The following is a 24,938-nucleotide window of genomic DNA, read 5'->3' on the forward strand; positions in this document are numbered from 1 at the left end:
GTCCCTGTCTCTCAGTCTCTTCTTCACTCCTTGAAATCCCAGCCGCTGCTTCTGGACTTGTTGGGTAAAGTCCGGGTAAAAACTGACCGCAGCGTTCTCATATTCCGTGGGGCCTGATGTGCGGGAAGCCTGCAGTATCACATCTCTGTCACGAAAGTTGAAAATCCGCGCAATGATGGGGCGCGGAGAGGCACCCAGCTTGGGCGGGCCACCCGGGACACGGTGGGCCCGTTCTACTGCAAAAAACTTGCTCAGGCCCTTGGGCGCTAAATGATTTAGGACAAGGTCCTCCACCAGTAGGTCCACAGCTGACGATTCCGTCTTTTCCGGGACACCGACCAGTCGGACGTTGTTCCGTCGTGCTCGGCCCTCAAAATCGTCCAAGCGACGGGAGAGATAGTCACGGGCGGATCTCAGATTACCGACCTCCGTCTGTAGGTCAGAGACGTCGGTGATAAGACTAGTAGTCTTCAGGTCGAGAGACTTGACCTTTTCGTTGGTTTTTGCGAGATCTGCCCTGATCAGATTGACATCTATGGCAACAGTGTCCAGCTTGTGGATAGTAATTTACAACAAGGGGTGGTGATGGACAGAGTCTCTGAATTAAGCAGAGTACTCTCACCCAGTCAAGAGATCAGGGCTAGATCCAACACCGTTTTTTAGCTCATTGCACCATCCCAGTTTCAGAACCTGGCTGTATGCAAATTAGTCTGTCCCTGGCCCAGTGCATCATGGGAACAGGGCAGACCAGACTACAAAAGCCAATTCTTACACTGGGAAGGAAACAAGCTTCCGGGGACCGGTTTCTGCCATTTCAGGCGTCTTCGGCCCGGCTTGCTTGAATCCTGATGGTGCAATGAGCAAGGGACTCACATCTGAGTATACCCTTCCACGCTTAGGGTGGACAAAATAATTTACAACAAGGGGTGGTGATGGACAGAGTCTCTGAATTAAGCAGAGTACTCTCACCCAGTCAAGAGATCAGGGCTAGATCCAACACCGGTTTTTAGCTCATTGCACCATCCCAGTTTCAGAACCTGGCTGTATGCAAATTAGTCTGTCCCTGGCCCAGTGCATCATGGGAACAGGGCAGACCAGACTACAAAAGCCAATTCTTACACTGGGAAGGAAACAAGCTTCCGGGGACCGGTTTCTGCCATTTCAGCCTCTTCGGCCCGGCTTGCTTGAATCCTGATGGAGCAGTGAGAAAGGGACTCATGTCTGAGTATACCCTGCCACACCTATAGTGGCCAAAAACGATACAGAAAAGGGGGTGGTGATGAACAGAGTGTCTGAATTAAGCAGACCACTCTTACCCAGTCCAAAGATTCGGCCCGGCTTGCTTGAATCCTGATGGTGCAATGAGCAAGGGACTCACATCTGAGTATACCCTTCCACGCTTAGGGTGGACAAAATAATTTACAACAAGGGGTGGTGATGGACAGAGTCTCTGAATTAAGCAGAGTACTCTCACCCAGTCAAGAGATCAGGGCTAGATCCAACACCGTTTTTTAGCTCATTGCACCATCCCAGTTTCAGAACCTGGCTGTATGCAAATTAGTCTGTCCCTGGCCCAGTGCATCATGGGAACAGGGCAGACCAGACTACAAAAGCCAATTCTTACACTGGGAAGGAAACAAGCTTCCGGGGACACTCTGTTCATCACCACCCCCTTTTCTGTATCGTTTTTGGCCACTATAGGTGTGGCAGGGTATACTCAGACATGAGTCCCTTTCTCACTGCTCCATCAGGATTCAAGCAAGCCGGGCCGAAGAGGCTGAAATGCCAGAAACCGGTCCCCGGTAGCTTGTCTCCTTTCTGGTGAAGAATTGGCTTGGTAGTTTGGTCTGCCCTGTTCCCATGATGCACTGGGCCAGGGACAGACTAATTTGCATATAGCCGGGTTCTGAGCTGGGATGGGGCAGTGAGATAAATAACGGTGATGGATCAAGCCCTGATCTTTGGACTGGGTAAGAGTGGTCTGCTTAATTCAGACACTCTGTTCATCACCACCCCCTTTTCTGTATCGCAGCTTGTGGATAGGGCCTCATACTGTTGTCCCATCGCGGCCTTCATCCCAGCAATGGCGCACATGACGTCTTTCAACGACGGGTCATCACCCAGCAGGGATTCGTCCTCAATGCCGGCCGGGGGTTTAGCCATTCCGCTCGGAGAGCTCTTAGTGAGGGTATATCGGTCCATGACGTTGGATTGGACAGAACCTCCTCGAGCTGCCGGTCTGGTCTTGCGCCTCTCTGCTTCAGGCTTGGTGGCCATCTTAGGTCGTGTGCCCCGGAGGGTATTCTGATACCTAGTGAAAATGGCTACACTCGATGTGCCCGCAGAAGCTCAGAGAATAAAGTGAGGACCAGTCACTAGGCAAAGAGCAAGAAAGTCCGGATCTCCGAGTGATGTTGCGAATAGTTGAGTGGAGCAAGCAACCAGGGCGACCAAGGCAAGGTCAATGACGTAGGCTTGTCAGAATCGAAACTGAAAGTAGAAGACCGGGCAAGGGAGGTTAGCGCAGGCCGTTGTTATTCAATTACTACCCGGCTGGCAGAGTAGGCAAGCCCGGGGCATTGCCATGGAGCAGGTCGCAAATATTCAAAAATCCATATATTCGGTTCCCGGAGACCAAATCGAAATTCGCAAACGGATAAGTGATCAGCAGGTTCTCGACCACAAAAGCCCGTCGTCCAAATCAGGATTAGTTGCAGGATAGTCGATGGAGGTGGCGAAGGTCCGGGAGCTCTGAGCTCACGCGACCATCTTGGGTGCGCGCTAAGCTCCTCCTCCATAGTTAACATAATTGATTATCAATTAAAGAAATATTATTAATTACAAAAACAAAGTAAAACACATAAAAATGTATTAACTTCTCACCCTTTATCCCTATAATCCACACAACACACAGCCTAAATGAAACTATAAAAAAATGAATTACACAATAAGTAAGAATTAATTTACTCCCCACCCTTTACCCCTATAAGACCAAAACCCACACAAAAAAATATACGATTACTCTCATTAACTATCAATGAATTAATATTATTGATCAACTAATCATTAATTAATTAAACATAAATTACTTCCCACCCTTTACCTCTATAAACCCCACAACCCACACCTACAATTAGTTACATAATTTCCATAATTAATAACCAATTAGTTAATTAATAATATTTAACAACCAATTAATAATTCATTAATAATATATAACTTCACACAATTACCACTATAAAATCTCAGTTAAATGAATAATAATAAATAACAAATAATCATTAATTTAGTATAAATAAATTACTTCCTACCCTATTCCCCTATAAACCCACAACCCGCTACGGAACTAAAAAATGCTAAATTTCATTAAAAAAAATTGAGAACTACAAAAAATGTAACACATTTATTAAAAAACATAAACAATTCTTATGCAAAAGAAATGCATCACATCCATTTAAAATGTATACTAAAATACATAACACTAATTAAAAAATCGATATTTTAAACAACTATATTTTTTTTAAATGATATTAATGGCTTCTATATTTTTTAAAACAATATTTCTTTGCTTAAAATTCAATATTCTTGACCAACAATATTCTTCCTGTTGATATTTCCGTGTCATGATATTTACAACTCAATATTTGTATAAGTCGACATTTCAAACTCAATATTTTGTCAAAATACTGATCAAGGTCTCTAAAAATTCAGGTAAATGTACGATATTTTTATAAATTGTTGTCATGTCTTTTTATTGGTGTGTGATTTTCTTTTTTGTTGTTTGGTGCTGTTAAATGCTTCACACTAAGGGCCCTAGTACAATGGCGGGTGGACTTTGTCCGCCCGCCACAGTTACGACCGCCAGAGGTGTGGTGGTTCTGCTGAGCCCATTAGGATGCGACCACCACCCTGGCGGTCGCTTCCTGCATATTTTACATTGCGAGGGTGGTGCTGTAAGCTGTAAAATATGCATGTTGTGCATTGGCATGCACAATACGACAGGCACTGCGCGGTGCTTGCCATCTTATGTATGCCAATGCAGGGGAGTACCATAGATACCCCCCAAGTGTAGTCCTCCTGGGGGCCCGTAACAGGCCGCAAAGCATTTTCTGCCAGCCTTTCCATGGTGGCATCGGAAAGGCCTTCCAAATTGCACATGATGATATTGATGGTATTGTCTGCCTTTTCCGCCCAGCCGGCAATCCGACCGGCGGATGGACTTTCCATCTGCCGTGGTACCCCCGCTATAGTAATGTGGCAGTGGGTAAATTGTGCTGTGATGTCGTGCGGATCGCCACCACCCGTCACCGCCGACTGGGTGGTGGCGATCCGCACGACATCCTAATAGACCCCTAAGTTCCTTTGCCAAACCTCGCTGCTCACAGCCACAGCTACCCAGGGTTAAAGTAAGGTTAAGTAAACGATAATGACTGGACCCAAGACAATATCTGCGAGTGTACTTCACGATGAGGCCCCACAGCCATATCATGTAGTACACCCAGATTCTCACATTATGTTATTGTGTGGTGTTGGGCTCCATAAGTACTTAAAAGATTTCATCACCTGCGGCTGGGTTTCAAGTTAAACGCAGTATGTTGCTTTGAAGTTCCATTGGTAAAACACTATTGCTACAGCTATTCCACTAAATACAAAACTTAAATTACAAGAGTCTCCACACTCTTTCTAAAGTGCCACAATCTAGTCTAAGTAACGTAGATGCTAATATCCAGGAATCTAACAGTCCACAACCTCTACTGTTTTGACATCCAAAACCTACAGAAACTTATTTTGCAAATATGCAAATCATTCAAAGTATGTCATGGAATCAACAATGGTCATTGTCCTCATAGATTACTGTAATCCAAATACCTCCTTTCCTTACTGTTTCTCGCAGATGGTGGCCCACATTCACAATAAAAAGACTGCCACGCGTATAGTTTGCATTTACATAAATCTTTATTGTTTCAATGTTCCGGAGATGAAAACTCAGCCCAGCCAATGAGTTATGTTCTAAATAACTTTTTCAAGGCAAATTTATTTTACTCAATAGTGATTTCTATTGGGCCTGCTATGAACCACGTTATGTTAAATCGACTTGTAGGGCGCAATTTATCACCCGAGAGGGTATCCATATGCATTAGGTGTTTCTAATTGCAAATGATATATTTGGATTACATTAACCACTGAGGGCAATTAACATTATTGATTCTGTGAGATAATTTGAGTGCTTTCCCTATTTACAGAGGCAACAGCTCTTCCACTATTTAAGACACCTGTCAGCCTAAAACTGTGCCAAAGACTGGTCTTAAATGTTCACTTTCTGGCCCAGGTTACTATGGCTGTGCACTGTGGGAAAGTGATACAAAGCAACACATTGGTATTTACTATCCAGTGGAAAAAGTATTTTGCATTAGAACGCTTTGCCCTTTGGGTTTTGCTCTGCTTTGGATGGGGGTGAGGGGTGAAACTGCAGTGTTACTAGGGCAAGGCAGCACAAACACCCATAGGTTTCACATAAAGCCATACAAAAGGCCTCTTCAAAGCAGGTGTTAACAAGGGGGGCAGGCCACAAGCATGGGGATCTTGTGAGCATGCCTAGTCATAGGAATTTGTATTGAAGGGTATGCTGCAATTACAAATCTTATGCGAGACAACACAAAACTATGCACCGTGGTGCAAGGCTATGTATCCTGCAAGGCAGTATTATTAGCGCGCCAGCACAGGCAATGGCAGCTCTAAAAGGCCAATCTTAGTAGGTATAGCTCTGTGCTGCTTTTTTTTTGTGCCCAAGCGCTAGTTGCACACACCACTGAGTATTTTTAAATCAAGTTTGAAGTCACCACAGGCACCGTTTGGCATGGCTTATCAATGTAAATACCTGTAATGTATGCATCCTTGTTTCTTCAATACAGGTAGATCCAGCTCATCACAGGTATATAGACACATTAGACACCATTTCATTGTCTTTTTGATAAACCTTCTATATGTAAACGTATTATTAAAAATATTTTTAGTGTAGATAGCTCCCTTCCTTATGGTCCTGAAGAATCGCGAGTTAATTGACACAAACACGAGAAATATGTTCACCGTTATCATTATTCTTCACTAACTGACACATAAATAGGGGACATTATGCTCCAATGAGTGCCGGTTATACTGCTTTTAATTAGGGCAGGAGACCCCCAGAATAAACTCAGTCTCAGGTACTCCCAGACCCATTTTAAACTCACTACCACGTCTACACTTTTCGGGCCTGTGAGAAAGTGCCATCTTTCTTGCCTTGGTATGCCCCCACTTTTTTCTGAACTGCTGATGTACTTTGACTGAGTGTACCCTGGGTCCCTGCCAATCAGGTACCCAAGGCCTGTGTTCCTTCCCTACAAAGGAAAGCTATGCTGACACAAAATACCCAATTGGCATCTCTGGCCCCTGTCAGCCCCTAGTAAATGGTACCCTAGGTACCCAGGGCATGGTGATCAGAGAAGACCCCTGAGGGCTGCAGCACTTATTGTGCCACCCTCAGGGGCCCTGTACCCTGGCTCCCACACACTGCCTTTGCAGGCTGAGGGCCTAAGTACAGAACTAAAGCAAGAGTCGACATGGCACACATCCCTGTGTGCCATGCCCACAGAACCCACTGCCCTGGCATACTTCAGTCACCCCTCTAGCTGGGTGTCCTATGCCAGAGGTGAGGGCCCAGGTGCGTGAGCCCTGTGCCCCTACAGTACCCAGGGCCATTCATTGGCACTGTAAGTGCAGTGTTGCCATTTAAGAGTATATGGTACTGGAAATTTGTCATTCACGAACTCCCCAGCACCATAATGGCTTCACTGAAGACTGACAAGTTTGGTACCAAACTTCTCAGCACATTAAACCCGCACTGATGCCAGTGTGGGATTCAATGTAACATGCACGAGAGGGCATCTTAGAGATGCCCTCCAAAAACTCGAACCTACAATCCACGTCTGGACTGAGTGGCTGCAGAGGCTGCCACCCAGCAGACATGTTGCTGGACCCCTGGGTGGAGTGCCCCCCGCTCACCTGGGTCTGCAACAAATCAAATCCTGGGTGAGGTGCTATGTCTCCTCCCCCAGGATGGACAGGGGGAAGCTTCAAAGGCATACCGCCTCTGAGAGCTTCCCCAGACCATTTGCTGTACCCAGCAACCAGCCCCCCACCAGTCCTACCCCCACTCTGGCGGGAAGATTGGTGGGAAAAACTACGTCAGGAAGGGGGGGTGCCAACCTGTGCCAACTCCACCCCTCAGGTGGAGGAGGCGAGGTGAAGCACGACCCCGGGCTCCATCCATCTTGTAGATGGGGAGTCCTGCCCAATCCCAGCTAGGCTCCTGCCCCCTCCCACAGGAGAGGAGCTGGCTAGGGGGTGTACTCACCCCAGGACAGGGACCTATTGGTCCCTGCCCTTGCCCTACCTGTAACGCCCCTAAATTTAGTATTTAGGGGCTCCCTGAACCTTCCTTCCTCAGATCCCGATATCAAAAAGATGAAAGAAGATCAAGAAGAAGACGATCCGCCATGCAGCTGCTAACAACAGGACAACAACAACTGACTTGGCACCAGCCCTACCGGCCTGTTGATCCTGGAACCTGCTCCTGCCTAAACCCGGCGACCTCCGCGGACAGCAATCTTGGGACACCCAGAGGACCTGCCTGCCTTGATGCTCTCAACGATTGGGACTCCCATCAGCAGAGGCTCTGCTGCAACAACCAACCTGGTGCCCACCAGGAAGCTCCGGACCAGCCCACTCTGCACCCGCCGAGCCCGGGCCGGGCCAGCCCGAACCAAGACCACGAGGACGTCCCCCCGGCGACTGGGACCCGAAGATCAGTGCCCAAAGACCCTCCTCGACGAATCAGCCAATGCCTGCAGACTCAGAACCAGGGGCCACTCCAACCGCGACCAGCCGAGGGTAAACTTTTCCGACACCCAAAGACACCCCTGCACCCGGTGCCCGACAGCCCCCTGTGCCTCCCTTTGGGGTACCTATCTGTGCTCCAACACCCCAACTTACCTCTCGAAGTGCTGTTCGCCCCTGGAGAGTCACCATCCCCGAACCTGCAGCCTTTGTTCCTTTTTCACGATCCTCATTGGATAACATGAAAACGCCCGATGGCTCAAAAGCACCCTACACCCAGCCGCCCGAGTGCCGCTGGCTGTGACCTCTTTGCCCTATCCTACTTCCCCCCTTGCCCAGAGCAAGTGACCCGGAGCCCAGCTCCCAGCGCCACGTGGCCTGTTAGCCAGCAGCCACCAACCGAAGGCCCCCTTTCCGTCATTGGATAACATTGGGCCTACCTACCTCTGCCCCCGGCCGCCCCTGCGCCGCTGGGACCGAACCAACTGTACTCACCTGACCCTGGGGAACCCCTGAGTCTATGCCCAGAACCCTAACTTCACCAACCAAGTACTCACCTGGAAACCGGTAATTCACTTACCTGCCATTGGATAACATTGACCCATTTTTGACTCGAAAATTTTCTGTGTGAAGTTTTGAAACCTGAAAATATTCCTATAAAATCCGCCAAAGTCCGAATTCAAAACTACTCACCTGTGATCAGGAGAGAAGCCAGTACTGTACCTTTCAGCCCAGTACTGAACCACAAAAGTAATCCCTAGTGGGTCTACTAGTAACCTGTATTTTCTCCATAGGAACCCATTGTCTGCTTTTCTATGAAAATTCTTCCAAGTGTCTACTTTTGAAAACTGTAAATATTCTTTAAAAATCGTATGAAATACTGAAACGCAATTACCTACCTGTTTTTAATTAAGCCCCCAGTGCTGGCCCTAGGAGACTAGTGCTGGGTTACAAAAGTAACGCGATCGTACTTTACCTGTAACCTGAATTTCCTCCCATTGAATAACATTGTGAGAACCACCTCGAAAAGTTTTAAGTGTGAACTTTTAAAACAGCTTTATATTCAGGAAAAGTCATCACTGTAACTAAAACGTTTTTGCTAATCTGCTTTCAGCTTAGACCCCAGGACTGAATCCAAGATCCAGTCCTGGGACTACCAAAGTAATCCATAAAGTAATCAATTGTACTTTCCTATGAGAACCCATTGAGCTCAATGCTAGAGTGTGTTTCAGAACTGTATTGCTTATTAGCTAACCTGTGATTAACGTGTATACAAACTTATTGCTCCTCTGCAAAGTATTTACATGAGAGTACTCGTAACGTGAAAAGTATATTTTTATAACTGTCGGTTCTAAAAATAAAACAACCATATCTCTGGATATACAAACAATTGGCCTGGAGTTCAGTCCTTGAGTGTGTGAAATCGTTTGCTGACTGAGTGTGTACATAATAATAATAATAATCCACATTTTTAAAGCGCACAATCACCCGTAAGGGTCTCTAGGCGCTGGGGGCCGTCGGGAAGATTAAGCAAGCTATTGCCCAGAGTCACATGGTGCTGGGCTAACCTGACGCCGGTGCCGGGGATCGAACCGTGGTCCCCAGATTTCAGCGTCAGTCGCCCTGGCCGCGACGCCACACCTCTTCCCTCACATCAAATGCTTTACACTGTCCTCTGGTACTACCTTACTGCTCAACCAGGCTACCACTTTGAAGAGTAAGGTCAGTTCTGACTTTAACTTCTGTTATACCTCTGGGGTTGCTGTACTTCCTTCTAGTCCAGTTTATATAGAGCCACTTTCTCACAGGGCCCCATACCCGCACTTCACAATACGGCTGTTGGATAAAAGATCTCCGGTAAAGTGCCCCTCTTTGAAGTGAGCCCGTTGGGTATTGCACCGCCGACCCAACGAGGAGCAGTCCATATGATGAAGCATGACACCTGAAAGGGTGTGTGAGGGCATTAAAATCCAACAAATGGATTCCCAACTGTAGATCTCAGTGAGACCCAGTGGTTTCCAGCCTTCGCGTGACTTCTACAAATCCTACCTGAGGAACAGCACAACACTCCTTCTTTGACGTCTGCGCTGCTTCGCTCATGTTTGCGATGTAGCGCAGCAGGTTTGGTTGCTGCACTGTGTTGCATTGAAAACAATCAGGGCCTCATTTATGAGGCCACTACCCTGTCGGAATGTCACTTTTTGTGACGTTCTGTGGCACAGTAGCCTGCTTCATATTTTCGAGGCTACACTAAACCGCTTTTTCTGGATTAACCGCATGCGCGCTAGCGGTTTTCCCGCTGCGCGCTGCGTTTTTTAAAAACAAGCGTTACATGACGAGCTCAGCTCGTCATCAGCGTACGACAGGCATCGCTGATGACGAGCTCAGCTCGTCATCAGCGTCGAAGGGGTTAATGCTGCCTCGTAAATATTGTCCCCTTTAACACAGTTTTGTGCTTTAAAGGGGTGGTCAATGGGTGTTGTTGGGGGTCTTCCCAGTGAAACATCCATGGCATTTTAATGCTGCCCCAGATTTATGAGAAATCTTAAATCTGAGGCAGCACCAAAAACGTACGCCTCCCCAGAGGAGGCGTAGGGGAGGCACAATGAGGAGAGATATCTTTATTTCTCCTCGCTTTTCCTATGTTGATGTGTGCTGCAGCACACATAGAAAAAAGAAAAAGCCTCTTGTGATTGTTTTTGTGCAGGAAGGATTCCCTTCCTGCAAAACAATCACCCTCCCCCGCGCCTTGAGACCCTCACTGGTAAGTAGCGTGCTTTACAAACCCCCTAATTGTTTAATGAATTGATCCCTGCAATGCAAGCACCCTTGCACCCACCATGGTGCAAAGGTGCCTGCGTTGGCGCACTGTATACTATTGTGCACCAACGCAGAGGAAAAGGACAGGAATGTGACGTATCTCATAGATATGGTGCATTCCTGCCCTTTTCTTTTGTCGAAGGGCAGCGTAGCAGTAAGTCCTGCAGCGCTGTCCTATGGCAAAAACACATAAATGAGGACCTCAGTGCTTGAAATGGAAAAATAGAAGTGCAGGTACCCTGTACCAGAGTGCGTGCTTGTTTATGAGAAGTGCTAGTACTCTCTCATTAAAAGTATTACGTCTCCCTTGAGAAGTGCAGGTACACCCTCACAATATAGAAAAGTGCCGGTAATCATTTATTCATTCCATTAAAAGTTGTGAAAATAAAATGTGTCCTGCAGTCAGGGCTCGAGTCGGGGTACCACGCGGGTGGACGGCGTCCCCACTTATTTTACCGGGAGCTCAATAACTGGAGAAAATGGAGCCACACATTCACTCTTTGGCCTCTCTGGGGAGAGATCGGAGTTCATTAGAACGATGCTCACGCTCTGGCTTCTCTGATGCAATGGCATCTAAGGTATGAGTGCGGGGAGGCAATGAGTCTGCAACCTTTCGTGACGTCCCTTCCTCTCGGGACGTCAGCATCCCCCCACTTCATTTTTTAGCACTTTTGCCCTGCCCGCAGTGCTTCATGTGAGCTCACTGACATTCTTCAGTATTGTGCGAGGCTTTTCTTTCAGACTCCAATCAAAACGAATCGATATTAGAGGTTTCCCGCTTTCGTTAGTCTGTTCACCTGCATTGATTTCAGAAGGTTAAGACGTGGAAGGCACGAGCTAACGTGAGGCGACTGCACCCTGCTGTTACCGCGAGCTACTGTTGACAGCCTCACCGGCTCCCTTGGGAGGTAGAGAACGCGCTTCTTTCTGTGGAAGAATGCAGCGCAAGTGCCCACAGGCGACCGAAAAGACGCGAACCCGTGGCGTTGAGACTGCCAGGAATGTGGGCGTGAGCTGGACGGAGCGCATTCCAAGCTCGTCGCCGCGTGACGTAATCCAGCCCCCCAGCACACAGGACGCCGTTTACACAACACCACAAATATTATAATACGCTCAGGAATTAGCGCCTTCGCGACTTTATGAAGACGCTTACTGCCGCCAACATCAATTAATCACTTATGAGTACTACACTGTGTGGGCATTTTCCCCCTTGTTTGAGGTAGTTTGTTGATCTTTAAGAATGAAGGATAAGGTTGGCAGGCTTCGCGATGTAGGTAACTAAAAGGTAAAGCAAGTAAATAATGGTTGTGACTTGTTGCGTAACCTTCATACGTTGTTGTTGCAATATTGGTCTTGAAACAGCAATCCTCAAACCTGGTCAGTATTTAATACGTATATATAACAATTGCAACTGCATTTCATTGCAGATTGCTTGCATATTCTGGAAATGAGGAAAACGAGAACCATGTTTAATTGTGAAGAAAAAGAGCAAAATGTCCACATGCGTTATCTCACCCAAATAGATTTTCGAAATTAGTCCTCAAAAGTGGATAAGCATAAATAGTGTGAAATGAAAATAATATGTTCCAGATTATGGAACTGTTTAACAATTGATGTACAACTAGTGAGAGGTGAGACTCGGGTTATTGAGAGAAGGCAGATGCATAAAGAGGATTACCCAAGAGAAAGACAAAAGTGTATCCAGTCAACAATGGTTGCCTAATATGGGAAACAAGCTAATCTTCCTTTTGCTGTTGTGCAGCCAAGGGTTTATTTTGCGCTTGTCTACATGCACCCTCTCAGCTGACAGCTCACCACGAGGCCTGTTCTATGGCAAAAAAATATTCTTGACCGCCTCCACAAACGTCACCAGTTAGACGATGTCACACTGCACCTAAAAGCGTCAAATCAGCCATATTTTAGAGGAGGGGACAGCAAAATATTAGTTCTTGAAGAGCTCCAAAATCCAAGCAACAGTCAAACTCATTGAATCGTAGGGTTTGTGAAACTGTTTTTGCAGAGCAAGGTGGAAGGCCATGGTCATTTTGGCAAGAAGAGTAATGTTTTACTACTCTTGTTGAGCATTTGATGCTTTCTTGCCTTGAACTCTAAAGTCCTAAGAGAGGGATGCAATGCCATTACTGCTGATGCTGTGATTTTCAATGTCTGAAATGGATGGGGGCAGGTTACCTACAAATGACCATGAGATCCTACTCTGTATCTGGAGTAGTGGATACTGCACTTTGTTGACACCCTCTCACTTCAGTTAATAAAAAATACTGAGGTACTGATGTTGCACCATTATAGCTTTTGTTGAGAATTTGTTTGTCTGGAAGGTAGGGGGGGGGGGGGGAGGTTCTGTCTCCAGGTCACTGAGGGGCTCTTCCCTAAGTACCGGAGCTATAAGAATTGCCATTTGGTGACAGATGAAGGGGGCCTATCATGGAATCTAGATTCCTTATACATATATATATTTCTTTCAAATAGTGTATAAAATCCATGGACAGTTCCAATTGGATCAGTATCCAGTCGCGACTCATTTTTTGACCTATATAGGACCCATGACAGGCCCCCTTCATATCGGAATCCAGATTTTATAGGCAAGTAACGAACATGCTGTTCTCTGGACAAACTGTCTTGATGTTGGAGAGAATAACAGGGGCATAATTCTTTGTCTCCTTCCGCCCAAACAGTTACTTACTGTACATGTTCCTGGGCATTGACTCATTGGTATGTAAAACAAATCTATTGCACTTCTAGTCAAAAATCATAACACAAAGCCTTTGATCTAATGAGGTAGTTTTAAGTAAAATGTTCTACCTCTGTATTTTTGATGCGATATATGTTTTAACTTTTGGGATATCATCAAGATCCTGTGACTTCATTTCATTGGCTAAATCTCGATAAGGAGGAAATACAGCCTTCCTTAGATTAGAGGTATGGGAGCGTAAATTCTTGAACCATGGTAAATGTGTGATGATATGGAATGTAGCTTATAACTGTAATTAAATTAAATGATAATTTTGTTACATTTGTCATTTAAAAAAAAGTTTTTTCAAAATGTTTAACCACTATGTGCCAGTGACAAACAATGTGAGGTTATTTAGGAAGGGGCTTAAATGTATGTATAGCACTGTGTCTTTTTTAATCAAATGTAAAATAACATGATAGGGTTTTAGTTGTATATAGTTATTATATTGGTCCGTCAGCAACACAAGAATGTATAAATAACAAACTGTTTCCATTATTATGAAAACTGTCCTGAAGAAAGTGAACATCTGCTTACTTACCGAAATGCCACATCGACCTTGTTTTCTAAAAATGTAATTATGAAATGTTTTTATGTACTAAATGTTTTTTAACCTTTGATTGTAATAAATGTATGGAACAACTTTTTAATACTACTTTTGCTTTTGCATTTGTTATGTGTGTTGTGCTGACGCACCTTATAATATTTTTGTTGTCAATGGGTTACTATCATTGGGATCTTTCACATAGCCTTGGTAAATCTGTGACTCTTAGTTGGGACACAAACTAAAGAATGACAAGTCTGAAATTTCCAGCATGTTGCCCATAGCAATCCGCTCTCCCATTTGTTCCGTTGCCTGGTGGTTTAAATTGTGCTCATGAGAGTTCATTTGATGGTTGAAGTGGTTATTATTGATCAAGGAAATTGAACTTCTGGGTTTCTTGAGGGGCCTATTATAATTAATTTGTTTAGGAGGGGTACTGAGGAAAACAAAGGACGTGAACTCAGCTGTGTCACCAACACTGCTTTTTGTTAAAACATCCCACCAAAAGAATGAGTTTTCCCCCTAGTTAAATCCTTTTTTGAGAGTAAGCTCCTGTGTGTTTTGAATGGTAGGTTAATTATTCCTTCAAATGAATCCAGAAATCTAATTTGTAAAATATACAACAATAATGAGGAATTTGCTCAGGACGTTTCATTGACAGAGGTTAACTTTGATATCACGAAGGGTGCTAAGATGAAGAACATATTTGGAGGCTTTGAGAACATAGTCATCGAAGAAGCAATATCTGCCATTATAAATGGACATCCTTTGGATCCAGAACACTGCAGGTTTTAGCCACAACTCGTCAGATGCAATGCCTCAAATGAAATACTCACCAATAGCAGTAAATGGTCAAAAGTGAGACACCCATGAATTTCTATCGGATGAACTCAAACCATGTCAGTCAGCCCAAGCCAGTGTCTTATGGGGACTCACACAGACATGCCAGAGGCTGAAGCCTCCTGACCTAAAGCCCCTCTCCATATGTGTTATGTTATATGCTGTGTGCTCTAACAAGAGATTTAATAACACATCCAAGAAGGGTGACCAATATCATGGAGGACGTCTCGAGGAAAGGCATAGTATGCGTGTATGGTTATTATAATTTCTACCCTTTTGAGGTATAAACAACCTGTTTTCTCAAGGCATTTACCCTATCTCAGCCATCTTCAAGCATCGTGTTTTAAAAGTGTTATTATTACCGAATTTTATGGAGCTCAATTTACTAACTTGAAAGCATGATAATTTAGTGGGACTTGACATGATTCAAACCAATGGCCTGAAGATCACACCAGAAGTTAGCTGCGGGCATTCATCTATACAAGCCATCCTGACAGTACTTGGCACTTTGCAAGCAGGTCTCCCAGACCCTACAGCCCCTCCCTCTGGTTCTAACGGTTACAGATTATGCCTCTCTGGGGAGTGATGTCTGCAGGCTGTGCATCAAATGCAAGGTGAATGTGCCTTCACGCAAATCCTGGAAATTATACCTTTGAGGAGGTAAAGATATCAGCTCCTCAACTCTTGATTCAGGGCATCAGCTTTGTGTGGCAAAAGCCATTGTATGTCAGCAACCCATTATTGTGGTAGTTTGTCAAATTGGAAAAATCTTTTTTGACAAACATTTCACCACATACACTAAGGACCATGACAACTAATTTACATTAACAAATCACAGTATCCTCTATTGACAACTCTTTGAAGCACGTCAATGTGCGTTCATTGTTGTGTTGCTGTACAGTGATGCAAGAGGCCCGGTGTTGCTGGACAACAGCAAATATTGTCAAGGCTGCACATCCCGGTGCAGCAGCAGCAGCTGGTCGGCTCTAGTGTCATGCACACGCAGGAGCAGGGACCACTGGCCTGTCTGCTGCTGTGCAAACCTGGAATCTCTGAAGCTCGTTGCACCTGCAGTCCAGCAAGTGGGATAAGATGTCTTCCTCAGCTTCAGGAAAGAGAGCAGTCTTTGAGGAGAGTTGCTGGCAGGAGGGTGGTAAATGCAAAAAGAACAATTGATGGACAGAATGCAAAACAATGTCATACATTCACCCCAGTACAGAGATCTGGGCTTAAATCCATCTGGTTTTTTTTGCTCCTCATGCCATTCCAGTTCGGATCCAGCCATATGCAAATCAGTCTTGACACTGCTCCGAATGGGGACAGTCCAGTCAGAACAACCAGGCCAGGTCCTCCCTGGACTGGAAACAAGCATCCTAGAACCAGTTTCAGGGTTATTGTGTTGGCAGGAGGGTGGTAACATCACCAAGAGAGGGGCAGTGGCGTGACAAGTTCAGTGGTGTAACGAAACTAGAGCCCCCCAAGTAAAGTACATGCAGAGGGGCTCCCCACACTCCAGACCTAGTTCAGATCTCTCAGCTAAGGGAGCTGCCAGTGCTAGAGGAGGGCCCCCCAGAGCTCGCCCCTCCCCTTCCCCACCACAGGGGCTTGTTACACCACTTGACAAGTTCCAGCTTAATTGGAGTCACCTGCAACTTCACCTGAGAGGTGTCTGACGCAGAAGGAGTCTCGATGTAGAGCAAGTATACAGAGGGTCCTAACCAGTGGAGTAACAAAGGCCCCCTAACTGTACGGGGGCAAGCTCCAGGGGGTCCCTTCAGTACAGTAGCCCTGCCCTGAGAGCTCCTGAGTGAGTTCAGAGGGCGGCCCCTCTATGTACTTTACAGGGGTGGGCCTTCAAGTTTTGTTACGCCACTGGTCCTAACCTGGATGCTGCCTCCATTATTGTAAGGGTTCTTTCAGCTGCGAGGAACTAGAAGTGGTGGAAGCGGGTCCTGTCCTTTAATACAGTACATAGATATAGCGCCTACTCTTGTTATGTGCATGTGCTTGCCTGTCAGACAGCAGGCTTGTCGGCCCTTAATTACTGGCACACTACTTTACTCTCCATTGAATGCCACACTCCTGGTGTTATCCACAGAAACAGTTAACTATAATGTGGGCATGGGTCATATAATTACGTTAAACAACAAATATGCCAGAGGGTCTAAAGAGAGAACTCTAAACAGAACAAAACAATGCACACTCTTCACCTAAACTGTTCAATTATGCATGTGTGTTGACAAACTAAAGTAGTATCTATAGTGGTCAAACAAGGATGCCCATCAGTCACCATACGGAACCGCCCTTCATCATTTGGGATTCCGAACAAGACCAACTACAGGAGTGCCCCTGTATTTTGATGATGGGGGGTCCAGATGTATATAAAGTACCCTTAACCCATCAAACAAATCATGTTATGGTCTTTTGTAATCAATCTGGGAAAACGTAGCACACATGTGATATGCGGGGACTGATGTTTGCAGTGCTCAAAAAATAATAAGTGTGAACAAAATTAATTAGAAAAATGTGGTTTAAAAATGGATGAGAGGATGCTAATAACTTTATTCTAGAGCTACCCCAACCTCCACTATTAAAAAGTAGTTACTATCAGTCACTAAAATATGGACTGTCTGGATGATTTTAATTGGTCAACATGTTTCTGCAATATTCGACATAGTTGTCAATTGCTTTCATCAGGACCGTGTATAGTAATAGCTACTGCAAATAATAATAGTGAAAAGAAACCCAAAATCCGTGCTCACAGATCAGAACAGATACGGACATCACCTGAGATCACTAGGGGTCCATGTTGTTTCTATTCACTCTGCCAAGTCGTATGAAGATTACTACATGGAAAAACACATGAAATCAGAAAAAGGAGTACTCAGTGAGCAAAGTTGAGTTCATGACTTAAAAGTATAAATTCTTGTTAGCGTAAAGTGACCAAACTACGTATCACTTGCACAAACTTGGTGCATATATCCCAATATTGGCTCTAATTATTAAAAAATACCAATCTTGTATCAAAAAGGGAAAACCCCTTACCGTACTTGTAAGAGGACAACACCTCACCCCACCTGGCCACGGCTCAGGAACAGGGGAAGCACCGCTCTGTGGTAAAGGGGAAAAGAACAAACAGAATTCTGTTATCCAAATCCCCTGCACCATGTCTGATTTTCATCAACTGTCTGCACAATCGATCGATCAAACCACTGTGCAAAATAGGCATATATTCTTAAATGTTGGAGGACTTAGAACACTTATTTTCAAATGCCAACATTTCTAGAAAAAAACCTGGCGCTACTCGTTTGATAAAGACTGAGAGTGACGTGTCATGAGTAAACTGACATCGTGCCTGAACTCCAAAGACGCATATTTAAACAAATGTGTTAGAAGGAGATAGCGTCAGACAATTATCCTGAAAAGCTACTTTGAAAAAGGAAAAGACCGCAGCTTCGCCTACCTTTCCGTCGGTACTTCACCACTCGGCATCTAAGCCGATCGGGGAGGTACTGCGGCCGGCTGAAGCCTGGGATTATAACCCCGTCTGTGATTGGTCGGAAAACCGATCACATGGTACGCTGTTTCTGTGACGTGCTGACTAGATAAAAAGAGGTTGCTGATAGGATCAGCCCCTTTAGTTATCGGCCAATTACTGATGAAAACGATTTGTTAGAAGGCACACCCATTCACCCTTCCCTAAACCCTCCGTGACTTGTAGAAATGAAAACTTTATTCACCTCGATTGAATCAGAGGACAAAATATTACATACTGTATAAGTTCAAGCGTATGTATATAATGGCAAAGCACGGGGGTTATATATATGAATCAGGGTCATCTCACTACATCTAGCGTAAGTCAGAGCGTGACCATAAGCAATAGTCAAATTTGATAGTTAACTGACTTATTTTGTTGTTCTCTTCAGGCTAGAGACAATGATGGGCAGATTTTATTGATGGAAATCAATAAACGCAATAAAAGTAGATATTCTGAGCTCAGTCCTACTGTCAATCTCTCATTCTATTATTTGCTTGATAGGCAAAATGTCCCATAAAGATGGACCACTATGGATAACCAGAAGGGAGCAATAGTATAGACCATTGATCATAAAGCTGACCAGGGTATGTCATCATTCAACCCAATCCGGTTAGTTCCCATTTTGAACACCCATTTTTGTTCCTTGAGCAATAGATATTTAGACACATCTGGAACATGTGATGGAATGTATGGTTTTTCTAAGACTGTCCACACAAAAGCTGTTGAAGGGTGGCGTGCTTCAAGGAAATGATTCGTCAACTTAGTAGCCTGTCTCTGACACCTAATGGTACTTTTATGCTCAGAGATCCTGACCTTAATTTTCCGGGTCGTCATGCCTATGTATCTAAGACCACAAGGGCAGGTGATTAGATACACAAGATTGTCGCTATTGCAGTTGGTGAATTTGGTTTGGATCCACGGCCTAGACGTTCCTATGTCTATTTCTGTTGTTTTCATTGTTTGGGGGCAAGCTTGACACGTACCGCAAGGGTGGTGACCACTTACGGGTGGCAGGTCCCAAAGAGCACCCACTGCCCTGGGTCCCTTTTCACGCGGCCGAGTGTGTACCAGCCGGTCCCTAAGATTTGGTCCCCGCTTAAATGAAAACAGAGGGCTTTGTATTGAGACCTGATCAGAATTTAGAATAGACCAATGTCTTTTGACCAATTTCTGTATGCTATTTGACAATACGGTTCCGTATGGTGACTGATGGGCATCCTTGTTTGACCACTATAGATACTACTTTAGTTTGTCAACACACATGCATAATTGAACAGTTTAGGTGAAGAGTGTGCATTGTTTTGTTCTGTTTAGAGTTCTCTCTTTAGACCCTCTGGCATATTTGTTGTTTAATATATCTGGGGAGTTCGCCAGAGCTTGGTCTTTAAAATCCCTTTGGTCCTTAGTAGCGGTATTTATTTGTTCTTGAGCAGTCCTTGTGACTGCGGACCTGTTTTCTCAACAAATTACTTATTGTTGTTTGATACCACTGTCAAACGGTGTGTTGTTCTTGGCTCTGTCTGGGGTTTGTTTACACTGTGCTGCATTTTCGGTCTTTTATCCATTTTGTTATTGCTTAACATGGCCGAGAATCAAGGCCTCTCTTTTGATGAAGACGATTTACAATCGGCTTTGGCCGAGTACCCCGACTTATTGGATACTACACTCACCCCTGTCATCAGTAATGAGGTAGAATGGGGTAAACTACTTACTTTAAAGAAATCCCACACACGGACAATGCTCCACGGCACGGTGATGGCACAGTATTTACGCAAGGATTGTGCACCCACTGGGCTGATTGTGACAAATGCTCCGAGACTGTTCTTGACAGATAGGGAATTTCTCAAAACCTGGTCCCTTATCGCTTGGCGATGTACCAGGGACTGGCTGATACTTATCATTCAAACCTCCAAAAGAATTGCAGATACCATACTTTATGAGATTCAAGTTCTAGAATCCCAGATCAAAGCCACTCTTTCCAGCAAAGCCTTTCAAAAAAAATTGGATGAGGCTAACAAAAACAACAATGAGTTTAAAGATTTCACCTTGTCTGTGAAGATTGAGAAATTTAGAAAAGATTTGGATAAATTCAAATTTGATAAGGTTTATCCCTACTCCAGCGACACATACACTCCACCTGACTTCTCTGCTAAAACAGGATCTAGCTATGGGTCATCAAGCTCTGATGGTAATACATCGGGTAGCGATACTGGCTCCAATGATCAGGGATCTCGGGCTAGAGGAAGAGGTAAGGGAAAAAGGAACTTTCGGAACAACTGGAGAGGCAACCAACAGAATCAAACACAGGCATGGTGGCCACCAAATCCATGGCAATTCGGAGGCCCGCCATTTCCCCCACAGATGGGACTCCAACCGATGGGACCCTTTCCACCACAATATCCCACAAATTTTGGAGGTCAACCTTTTTTAGGCGGAGGCCGGGGACGGTCCAGAGGCAGAAGGAGAGGTCAGCAGCAACCGCAGGTACACTACAGCCCGCCAGCAACATCAGCGAGGAACCTGAGGAGCACGACCACGAAGAACAAGGACCAAGCATCAACCAGCCTGGAACCAGCCTTGTGATTAACTTGAGCCAACACATTCTAACACCTATTGAAGAGAAGGTGCTCAATAGAGGATTAGGCTTTGTGCCTACACATACGAATGATCATTTTGAAACACAACTCGAACTGTCCAGATTTTTACGCAAGATAAGACTGCATTTCTTCTTTTTTGCAAATAAACAAGAACTTGAATCACGAGACAGTAGAGACATGAACACAGGGCTGAAAAATAAATCTACTTTCAACCCACCCTCTCATTTGATGCCTCCTAAGGTTTTGGCCTTCGAACAGGCGATTGAGAAAAGTGTTGAAGACCTCTTCTTACATCAAGAAAGAGTGTTTTACAATAACTTTTCCAAAGAGGAACAACTGGCACTTAAAATGCTGATGGCGGACAAGGAATTGACGATAAAACCAGCGGACAAGGGTGGTGTGATTGTTTTGTTAGATACTATGACTTACCGAACGGAATGTCTACACCAATTGGGTGATGTAAAATCTTATCGACTTCTGGATACTGATCCTACTCAGGAACTCAAGTCCATCATTGCAGGAATGACTGAAGAAGCCCTATCTGAGGGTTGGATTACGCCGCAGGAGGCCACTTTTCTGTGTACCACACATCCTGTCACACCTTATTTTTATGCCCTACCTAAGGTGCATAAAAAACAGAGACCACCGCCGGGGCGTCCAATCATCTCAGGCATTGGTTCCATCCTCGAACCGTTATCGACATTTGTCGATAATTTTCTACGCCCTATGGTTCAAGAGATGCCTACTTACTTGAAGGACACGACCGATGTATTACGTCTATTACCAGAAATTGAGTTTGATGCAACCACGGATCTTCTTGTCTCGTTTGATGTGGAAGCATTATATACGTCGATTCCACAGGACGAAACCCTTGATGTCATACAGTCTCTGCTACAGTCTAAAGATCTGAATAGCATCACACCACCTAGTTTCATTATGGCCTGTGCCACTTTGGCAATGAAACAGAATTTTTTCGAGTTTGAGAACTCGATGTACCTCCAAACGTCAGGTACCAGTATGGGGAGCGTTTACGCTCCCAGCTTGGCAAATCTTTATGTTCATTCTTTTGAACAGGAGCACATACTGGTTACCACTAATCCGTTCATCGATTGTATTAAAATTTGGAAGAGGTACATCGATGATGTCCTAGTGGTATGGCGGGGCACCAAAGAGAGGTGCAATGACTTCCTGGTCTGGCTGAACAACAGAAACAATTTCCTCCGTTTCACCATGGAAGTAGGGGGCGACCAACTAGCCTTCCTGGATTTACTTATCACAGCGACTCCGGATGGTCTGCAGTCGGAGCTGTACAGGAAACCGCTGGCAAAGAACTCCTTGTTGTGTTTTGACAGCCACCACCCTAAGTCTTTGCGGGAAAATCTGCCATATGGTCAGTTTTTAAGGGTCCAGAGGAACTGCTCGAACCCTGTGGCTTTTAATACACATTCATTGGCCCTCAAGGAACAACTCATTTCCAGAAAATATCCACCTAGATTAGTACAGCGATCACTGAAGCGTGCCCGGAACAACAATAGGCTGGCTCTCCTAGAACCACCGGTCCTTAAACCACCTTTGGAGAGGCTTTGTAACCACTTTTGGCACCTTGTCAAATAGCATACAGAAATTGGTCAAAAGACATTGGTCTATTCTAAATTCTGATCAGGTCTCAATACAAAGCCCTCTGTTTTCATTTAAGCGGGGACCAAATCTTAGGGACCGGCTGGTACACACTCGGCTGCGTGAAAAGGGACCCAGGGCAGTGGGTGCTCTTTGGGACCTGCCACCCGTAAGTGGTCACAACCCTTGCGGTACGTGTCAAGCTTGCCCCCAAACAATGAAAACAACAGAAATATACATAGGAACGTCTAGGCCGTGGATCCAAACCAAATTCACCAACTGCAATAGCGACAATCTTGTGTATCTAATCACCTGCCCTTGTGGTCTTAGATACATAGGCATGACGACCCGGAAAATTAAGGTCAGGATCTCTGAGCATAAAAGTACCATTAGGTGTCAGAGACAGGCTACTAAGTTGACGAATCATTTCCTTGAAGCACGCCACCCTTCAACAGCTTTTGTGTGGACAGTCCTAGAAAAACCATACATTCCATCACATGTTCCAGATGTGTCTAAATACCTATTGCTCAAGGAACAAAAATGGGTGTTCAAAATGGGAACTAACCGGATTGGGTTGAATGATGACATACCCTGGTCAGCTTTATGATCAATGGTCTATACTATTGCTCCCTTCTGGTTATCCATAGTGGTCCATCTTTATGGGACATTTTGCCTATCAAGCAAATAATAGAATGAGAGATTGACAGTAGCACTGAGCTCAGAATATCTACTTTTATTGCGTTTATTGATTTCCATCAATAAAATCTGCCCATCATTGTCTCTAGCCTGAAGAGAACAACAAAATAAGTCAGTTAACTATCAAATTTGACTATTGCTTATGGTCACGCTCTGACTTACGCTAGATGTAGTGAGATGACCCTGATTCATATATATAACCCCCGTGCTTTGCCATTATATACATACGCTTGAACTTATACAGTATGTAATATTTTGTCCTCTGATTCAATCGAGGTGAATAAAGTTTTCATTTCTACAAGTCACGGAGGGTTTAGGGAAGGGTGAATGGGTGTGCCTTCTAACAAATCGTTTTCATCAGTAATTGGCCGATAACTAAAGGGGCTGATCCTATCAGCAACCTCTTTTTATCTAGTCAGCACGTCACAGAAACAGCGTACCATGTGATCGGTTTTCCGACCAATCACAGACGGGGTTATAATCCCAGGCTTCAGCCGGCCGCGGTACCTCCCCGATCGGCTTAGATGCCGAGTGGTGAAGTACCGACGGAAAGGTAGGCGAAGCTGCGGTCTTTTCCTTTTTCAAAGTAGCTTTTCAGGATAATTGTCTGACGCTATCTCCTTCTAACACATTTGTTTAAATATGCGTCTTTGGAGTTCAGGCACGATGTCAGTTTACTCATGACACGTCACTCTCAGTCTTTATCAAACGAGTAGCGCCAGGTTTTTTTCTAGAAATGTTGGCATTTGAAAATAAGTGTTCTAAGTCCTCCAACATTTAAGAATATATGCCTATTTTGCACAGTGGTTTGATCGATCGATTGTGCAGACAGTTAATGAAAATCAGACATGGTGCAGGGGATTTGGATAACAGAATTCTGTTTGTTCTTTTCCCCTTTACCACAGAGCGGTGCTTCCCCTGTTCCTGAGCCGTGGCCAGGTGGGGTGAGGTGTTGTCCTCTTACAAGTACGGTAAGGGGTTTTCCCTTTTTGATACAAGATTGGTATTTTTTAATAATTAGAGCCAATATTGGGATATATGCACCAAGTTTGTGCAAGTGATACGTAATTTGGTCACTTTACGCTAACAAGAATTTATACTTTTAAGTCATGAACTCAACTTTGCTCACTGAGTACTCCTTTTTCTGATTTCATGTGTTTTTCCATGTAGTAATCTTCATCCGACTTGGCAGAGTGAATAGAAACAACATGGACCCCTAGTGATCTCAGGTGATGTCCGTATCTGTTCTGATCTGTGAGCACGGATTTTGGGTTTCTTTTCACTATTATTATTTGCAGTAGCTATTACTATACACGGTCCTGATGAAAGCAATTGACAACTATGTCGAATATTGCAGAAACATGTTGACCAATTAAAATCATCCAGACAGTCCATATTTTAGTGACTGATAGTAACTACTTTTTAATAGTGGAGGTTGGGGTAGCTCTAGAATAAAGTTATTAGCATCCTCTCATCCATTTTTAAACCACATTTTTCTAATTAATTTTGTTGACACTTATTATTTTTTGAGCACTGCAAACATCAGTCCCCGCATATCACATGTGTGCTACGTTTTCCCAGATTGATTACAAAAGACCATAACATGATTTGTTTGATGGGTTAAGGGTACTTTATATACATCTGGACCCCCCATCATCAAAA

Source organism: Lissotriton helveticus, chromosome 4_1 (genome assembly GCF_964261635.1).
Source record: "Lissotriton helveticus chromosome 4_1, aLisHel1.1, whole genome shotgun sequence".
In the NCBI taxonomy this organism is placed as follows: domain Eukaryota; kingdom Metazoa; phylum Chordata; class Amphibia; order Caudata; family Salamandridae; genus Lissotriton; species Lissotriton helveticus.